General features: G+C 40.3%; 1 long non-coding RNA gene across 1 annotated transcript; it reads right to left on the reverse strand.

The window, feature by feature from the left end:
* Positions 1–283: 283 nt before the first annotated feature.
* Positions 284–6,344, reverse strand: LOC134481632 (uncharacterized). Its single transcript, XR_010057335.1, has 2 exons — positions 5,348–6,344; positions 284–993 (listed from the first exon to the last, which is right to left on the reverse strand). It is a non-coding gene; the product is annotated as an uncharacterized LOC134481632 (long non-coding RNA).
* Positions 6,345–7,477: the final 1,133 nt, after the last annotated feature.

The raw sequence follows: 7,477 nt of genomic DNA on the forward strand, positions 1-7,477 counted from the left end.
GATTTTAGCAGACGATGGTGGAGACAGAGGGTAATGCCCCTGCCCCAAGAGTTAGCATCATGCTAAGGGGAGAAAAACTCAAAGCAAGCTGGCAAGAAAGAAAAGTAATATCCGGGAAAGGAACATCAGGTTTGATGGACAGACCCTCCCTCACTGAATAGGAGGAAGCCCTATGGAGAATGATTCCCAATGTCAACTTCATGCTTCCACATGGGCACTCATTTGTATGCACTCTGCACCCCTCTCCCAAAGAGAAAGAATAAAATGACCCGAAACCCAGCAGGGTAGTATGTGCTTGTAATTATTGTACCTGGAGGCAGAGGCAGGAACATTATCAATATAAGATGTGAGACTTGCTTGGGCTCCAGGCCAACCTGGGATATGCAATGAGACCCCGTCTCAAAAATAAAGAAAAAAGATGAAAAATTCTCTGTAGTTTTCTATGCTCTGAGGATTTATATAACAACAACAACAACAACTATTACTACTACTACTACAAAAACATATGCTAGAACTTTTCAAGAAAATGACCTTGAACTTTCCCACAGAGGAGTGGATGGTGGGTCTCTCCCAATTGCTTTGCCTTTCTTGATTATTTATCTTTCCCAGTTGAACAGATCTTCTGGAGTCAGGGTTCCTTCTCTATTTTCACAGAACACCATGAGCTTCATTTACAGCATGGTTCTACCTCGGTAAAAGCAGGACATACTCCTTCAAGCTTCAGCTCTTCAGGGTCTATAGTTTTCTCTTTGCTCCTTCACGACGTGATTTGTGGCATGTTTTAGCTTTAAACAGCTCAGAATCCATCTGTTTTAGTGATCTTCTTTAGGAAAAAGATACTTCGATTGCAAGTCTTATCATTTTTATTCATTTTATGGGCATGTCTTCCATTAGTTTCTGCTTTTATTCTTTATATTTTATTTGCATTTCGTGGGCTTATCTTCCCATTTCTTTGTCACTAATTGAACAGTTGCTCTGTGTGACACTGGTTTTCTGAAAGCATGAGTAAATAACCGGTTATTCACTGGAATACTGATATTTACATTTGAATACCACCATACAAATTAAATGTGGTCACTTGCATATATGTGCGTATATTATAGGTAATTCTAATATATTTTAACCAAGTTTTAGTTAGAAAATTATCATATAAACATCTTACATTTTTAACACTTGACTTTTTAAGAAAGTGACATTTTATTAAATTATGGTCAAAGCTTGTCCACTTATTTCTCTTATGTCAAGAGTAGCTTTATTTATGTGTATGTGTGTGCATGAAGGCCACACATACATACAGATGCCCACAGAGGCCAGAGGAGGGCATGAAATTCCATGAAGCTGGAGTTACAGGTACTTGTGAGTTGCCCAGCAAGCGTGCTATGAATAAAATTTGGGTCTTCTGGAAAAGCAGCAAGAACTCTTAACTGATAAGCCATATCTCTAGGCCCTAGTTATTGGTTTTCATTCCTAAATTTATTTGTGTCATTTGTAGCTCATTCTTAAGACATACTCCAAATCTGCTAGGAAAAAATATGTTTCCTGTGTCCTGGTTAACTAGTCACATACACATATTTAACCGATACTGTTAATTCAACTATTAAACATATATATTCGATGCTATGATGGCATTTTTCAATCATGGACAGTGTTGAAGTAATTCATGTTGTTGTAAAAATATAAAAAATAAAACAGCCATTTCCCTCACTAGGTCTGTCTCCACAGTGTCTCAAGATACCTGCTAGATATCTTAGTCTCAGTCAGCAAAGCCTCTCATTCACTTTGCTCCATCCCATATCATACTGCCCAAGGCCTCTCTCTGAGCCTGGCTGCAATCTCTCTACCTATCTAGCTCTCACTGCAGGTTTCCATGCCAGAAGCACACATCCCAACTCCAAGGCAACCCAGACTAGCAGCCGCACACTCTCCCAACTCAATTCTCCACAAGAAAGAACACACAACACAATAACTTTTGATTCAATTGATATGATGTAATTGCCCACCTAATCATACAAAGCCCTGCACACATCCATCCCTCAAGAACATTCATAACAACCTGTAAAGGTACAGCGTGGGATCTTAACATCAGCTTCCACTCTCTCCCTGCCCCACTTCTCTCTCCTCTTCCAATCCAGTCTCCTCCTCTTCCTTCAAACTTTTCTCCCGCCCATCCTTCCTTCTCGTCCAATGACAGGCCTCATTCTATCTTGTACCTGCCTCACCTGTGACATCATCCCACATTTCACTCACCCATATTTCTAGATTTCTCTGAAAATTTCAGCAGATTTTTTTCCATGTGCTATCTGAGGGGCTTGTTACAGACTCAGAGGCGTTGTTTCCTATTCACACTGTTTAGAGAGGAGGCATCATATTCTTGACTCTTTCCTGCCCATCCTCACCCCGAGAGTCACCTGACATGCTCTCCCCATTCAGGCAAATATTTTTAGAAAGGTATCCTCCCCTACTCTGCCAAAATACTCTCCATTCTTCTCCTCCTTTCTCTCCAACCACTGCCAGCTGTACGTACACATCCACACGTAAATATGCTAGCTTCTCTTGCTAGACTTAAGTTCCTGAAAGGCAAGAAATGTGTTTGCCGAGTGCCATAATCCAAGCATTCTTGTAACGCCTGACAATCCAAGCATTCTTGTAACCCCTGACAATTCATTGATGTTCAGTAAATAAATGCAAATGTTAATGTAGTAGTGTTCATTTGGGTCTTATTATTCTTACTGGTTATCACTCAATTTGCCCAGTATACTCATTTCTAATGGTTTGATAACATTTATTTTAGGTAGTTCTCCAGGAATTAGCATGGTAGCAATATTCAATTTAGGACTCTGTTTTAATGTGAAAAATTGACCCATTCACATTTACTGTAGTAGTGATCTGTCTGTACTCATTTCTGTCATTTGAAGTTGTGTATTATTTCCAGGCACAGTTGCTCATGTAAATAGTCCTAGTCCTAGTACTGATAAACCTGAGTCAGAAGGATTATTTGAACAGCTAGAAATGACATCAAGATCCTGCCTCAAAAATAAATAAATAGAGGCTAGAGAAATGGCTCAGGAGTTAAGAGTACTGGTTGCCCTTGTAGAGTACCTTAGCATGACCCACCCCCCAGCACCCATGTGGTGGCTCATAATGGTCTGTAACTATAATTCCAATGAATCCATTGCCCCTCCCTGGATGCTTATGATACATAGATACACACATTTAGACAAAACTCTCATACACATAAAATTTAATTTTGAAAAATTAAAGTAAATCATGAAAATATTAAACAAAATATGTTTATTATTATTTTCTCTATTGGCAAATAGTCTTGATTAATAGCTGACAGACAAACAGATATGAATACTTTACAGTACACCAAGCCTGTCACAGTACCTTTGTATTTTGAATCCCAATATTTACAACAACCTTAGGGAAGGAAACAAGACGTTGTGAGGTTTGGTCTCCTGTCTAAGATCCTGTGAGTGCTAAGTTGTCAAAACAGAAGTCAGATGCCTCTAGTTTTCTCTTCCTCTCTTCTCCGAGGTTCTGGTTTTTAACTCAAATGACTTAAACCAGTGGTTCTCAACCTGTGGATCATGATTGCCTTTAAGCATTGAATGACCCTTTCATAGAAGGGGTCACCTAAGACCATGAGAAACACAAATATTTACATTACAACTCATAACAGTAGCAGAAATAGCTATACAGTTATACTGATAATATAACTGCATATCTATCATTAATAGATATACAGTTATGAGGAATCATCACAACATGAAGAACTGTATTAAAGGTCATAATATTAGGAAGGTTGAGAACCACTGCTTTAATTAAACCACTTTCTACTTTTTATACCTAGAAATTCAATGTTTATCTTTGATATTTCAAATTTTTAAAAATTTAGTATCTTGTCCTTACTTTTCTTGAAAGCTATAGTGTTGCCAGTCTACACTCATTACTGTTCCCCTTCTTGAAGTTTAGTTAAAATAACCTAGAATTTTGTTTTTATTCTAGGGTTGCCATATTGTCACCAATTTCATGTTGCATATTTCTTTTCGAATGATCTTTGTGAATCCTTTTGCTGTACACTCTAGAAAAGTTTCCCCTATTACATTTTTTGAAAAAGGTTTATTTATTTATTTAATATATGTGAGTACATTGTAGCTGTCTTCAGACACACCAGAAGAGAGCATCGGATACCATCCCAGATAGATGTGAGCCACCATGTGGTTGCTGGGAATTGAACTCAGGACCTTTGGAAAAGCAGCCAGTGCTCTTAACAACTGAGCCATCTCTCCAGCCCTCCCCCATTAATAATATATTAATATATTATCAATCACTAATATATTCTTTTAGGTTTGCTATATTACAAGATCCCTGTCTTTCTCTTTCGGAAATTGGTAATCAGACAATCATTTTATTAATTTCCTAAACTTCTTTTTTATTCTTTGATTGATTCTTGGTCATTGAAATCTGTCTTTGTTTTGGTTGAAACTCCCTTCCAACTCTTCCCAAAGTTACTTACATTTTTTTTCTATTTATTCTTCAATTTTCAATCTCTCTCTCTCTCTCTCTAACGTCAGCTATTTGTCTTTGTTTTATCCTTATATGTTATTGATTGGCTCTCAAATAATTTTTCATTGTCCAATCTGATTTATCAGTACAGGTCATATTTAGTTTTGATTATTAACTTGCCAGAGTCTAGAGTTGTCTGGGAATTTCAATTTGGAAACCACCCAAATCACATTGACCAGTGTGCATGTCTATGAAGGATTGTTTTGATTGTTAACTGATACACTGTGGGCAGCACCATTCTCTAGGCAACCTGTTGTATGAAAGCTAGCAAGCATGAGTCTACAAGTAAATCATCAAGCAGTGCTCTCCATAGTTTCTGATTCAAGTCAAGCTGGAGTGCCTAACCTAACTTCCTTCAGTGGTGCACTATGACCTGGTGTAAGCCAAAAAATTCTCCTCCCCTATGCTAATTTTGGTCAGAGTGGGTTTTTTTAAATAATTTTTAAAAAGTTTTTATTTATTTATTTATTTAGTTAGTTAGTTATTTATTATAAGTACACTGTAGCTGTCTTCAGATACACAAGAAGAGGGCTTCAAATCTCATTACAGATGGTTGTGAGCCACCATGTGGTTGCTGGGATTTGAACTCAGGACCTCTGGAAGAGCAGTCAGTGCTCTTAACCACTGAGCCATCTCTACAGCCCTGGTCAGAGGGTTTTATCACAGCAACAGAAATCAAACTATCATACTTGCCTTAATTAGGGTTTTACTGCTGTAAACAGATACCATGTCCAAGGTAAGTCTTACAAAGAACAAAATTTAATTGGGGCTGGCTTACAGGTTCAGAGGTTCAGTCCTTTATCATCAAGGTATCAACATGGCAGCATCCAGGCAGGCATGGTGCAGATAGAGCTGAGAGTTCTACATCTTCATCTGAAGGTTGCTAACAGAATACTGACTTCCAGGCAGCTAGCCCACACCCACAGTGACGCACTTCCTCCAACGAGGCCACACCTCCTAATAGTACCACGCCCTGGGCCAAGCATACACAAACCATCTCAATACTTCAGTAATTCACTCACTTTCTCTGTCATTGAAGGAGCCCATCTGTTCCATCATCCTCAACAGAGGAAGGCGGAGCAGTGAGCATGCGGTGGGCGGACATGCTGAAGGGCAGGCTTCCTGTTACTGAGGAACAAGGAACAAAGAAGGAGAGAGGCCAGATGCAAAAGTTTTCCTTTGGGGGTTAATGTTCTCAGGTAGTTAGTTCATCCTTGGCAGAACCGAGTTTCCCTTGTCGCCCCCTGCAACATTGAAGATTTCTAAAATTAACTTGGGCTCTGCTCCATTTCTCTGCCAAGTTCCTCCCACAGGGGTACACTAGTCTCTCCGTGGCCAACACATGACATTAATCATTCTCATGACAAAAATAACCTTCACAAAGAACTCTGTCCAAAAACATGTGAAGGCCCCGGTTTGGATCAGTTTAGCCTTGAAATCACGCCATGGTTTCTCGATATCAAAATCAAGGCCGAGGGTGATAATGAGGCGGTGGAGATTCCAGCCTTGGTCCAGGGTTACGTAGGTAAGGACGGAGTCATGAGGGGACCCCCAGAGAGACGGCAATGCTTGCGGGACCCCCGGGCCTCGTTCGCTAGGTCGCCAGATCCTCTAGTATGGTGTGGGTTATGGGATCCTCTTTAACCCTTGATCAGGTCACAGAACCTAAAGGAAAAATATTTTTTTTTTTTAAAGAAAAAGTCTGGAAGAGACAAAGGTGTGGATTTTAGGGAGGTGTGCCTTAGCACCGAGGCATAGAGTTATCTGAGACAGGATCTGTAATGGCTTACCCAGGCCATGCTTTGGAGACTTACGAACCCGTGATAGCTCAGCCTCAGGCTGTCGTTCCTGTGATTTATAAGCAGGATTCAGCTCCTCATATACAGCCATGTGCCATTCTCTTTAAGCCCTCGTGTTCAAAAGACTGCTCCTACATGTGTCAGAGTGCTTAATAGGAAACACAAGACACTCTGGAGACCTCAGTCCTATCTCCTAACCATTAGCTACTTGGATCGCTCCAAACTTTGACTTTCTATCTCGAAAGTTTGAGGAGACAGGAGACATGCCGGGTGAGCTTCTTCTGTGTCTCCCACCAGATGCTGTCTACCGCAGAAGCCGAAGAGGTCATGCAGTGGGCCAATTAAACAGCAGTCAACTGAATAAATGAGGTGGGGGGGCGGGGCAGCAATAGACTTTCCCTTCCACAGACAGTTAGCAGAACACAAGATTAACTTTTCTTGAGGCTCTCATGGGTAACTCTCTATTCGTTCTGTCAAACCTTTGGCTTTTGTTAGAGGATCTTGACCAGGCGGGCATCTTTGGCATAACAGAGGGACTACCCTTTAATTGCTGGCAGAGAAAATCTGTTTTCCAGATCTATTACCAGTACTGGCATGAACCTGTTCTCAAATATGAGACTGTGAGGAGGATTTTCAGATACAGTTGCCTTAACGTTGCAGGCTAATATAGAACTGGACAATTTATACACGGGGCCTCCGTGCTCGTGAGCTGGCAGCTCACTTCCTTTCTTCCTTGATCTTCGTGTTCAGCAAATAAAACTCTGATCTCAGGTTCTTAGTTTGGGGATGAGAATGACAACGGTATGGAACGGAGCTGAGGAGACCAAGCTGGACTTTCCACGTGGAAATAATTCCATACCATAAGTAGATTCCATATCATAGATAGAGAGGTAGATGGTAGACAGACAGACAGATTTCATTCCAGTAGTTTAAGACCTGAGTGGATGTTGCCTACTACTGTGTTAGACACTCTAGAGTTTGGCCGAGAGATCCAAATGATGAGTGCTAACATCACAGTCTCTTTAGACAACCCAGCTCAGGGAGAAGAAGGGCAAAAAATCCACATATCTCACTTTTCTTTCTTTTTTTCTTTCATTTTTTCCTTTTTT

This window comes from Rattus norvegicus, chromosome 13 (assembly GCF_036323735.1).
Source record: "Rattus norvegicus strain BN/NHsdMcwi chromosome 13, GRCr8, whole genome shotgun sequence".
NCBI classification, from domain to species: Eukaryota; Metazoa; Chordata; class Mammalia; order Rodentia; family Muridae; genus Rattus; species Rattus norvegicus.